Source organism: Octodon degus, unplaced genomic scaffold, assembly GCF_000260255.1.
Source record: "Octodon degus isolate 3935 unplaced genomic scaffold, OctDeg1.0 scaffold00095, whole genome shotgun sequence".
NCBI lineage: Eukaryota > Metazoa > Chordata > Mammalia > Rodentia > Octodontidae > Octodon > Octodon degus.
The window spans coordinates 2,098,130-2,098,980 of NW_004524671.1; positions in this window are offsets into that span (position 1 = coordinate 2,098,130).

Here is an 851-nt window from a genome sequence, read left to right on the forward strand (position 1 = left end):
TCTTCTTCTTCTTCTTCTTCTTCTTCTTCTTCTTCTTCTTCTTCCTCTCTCTCTCTCTCTCTCTCTCTCTCTCTCTCTCTCTCTCTCTCCCCCCCCTTCTTTCTGCACAAAATTTCTCTTGCTATGGCTTTTTATCTCACTTTGGCCTAATACACAGACTCATCCCAGGAATCTCTGTATCCCATCCAGAAAGAAAGTTAATAAGATAAGCACCACAACACCACTTACATCAGAGGCTTTAGTTTAGTTACCAAAACTCACCAAAGGATTCCCCTTTATGGAAAGTGGAAAAGCTGATCTTCTGATGTAGATGTTGAATACATATATCCAATTCAAACAACCTTGATTACCAGATTTTCTTATGCTTATTTCAATAAGAGGTAGACTTCTCATGCATATTTAATTTCAAAATTGGCAAATGTTACAAAATTATTAATGATAACATTGTTTTACACCTATCTCAGTTACTTTTCTCATTGCTGGGACAAAGTACCTGACACCCAAAGTTAAGGAAGGAAAGGCTTATTTAGCTCAGTTTGTGGATGTTTCAGTCCATATACACATGGCTCCAAGGTGCACTGGCACATGCAGAGGGCAGCAGTTCATGGCTGCAGAAAACAGTAAAAATGCAGGAGCAAAAGGGAGGAGCAGCAGCAACAATGGCAACAGAGAGCAAGTCTGTGTACCTTATGTTACACTCAGTCTATCTGCCTGGACCAGGTATAGCACTCACACTCATAAGCTCAGCAATGGACCATGAATTAATCTCAAACTCTGTAAGTCTTCCCCATAGCTGCATGAAGTTTGGGCAGACAACTATACACAAACCACAACAATACCATATCTATATC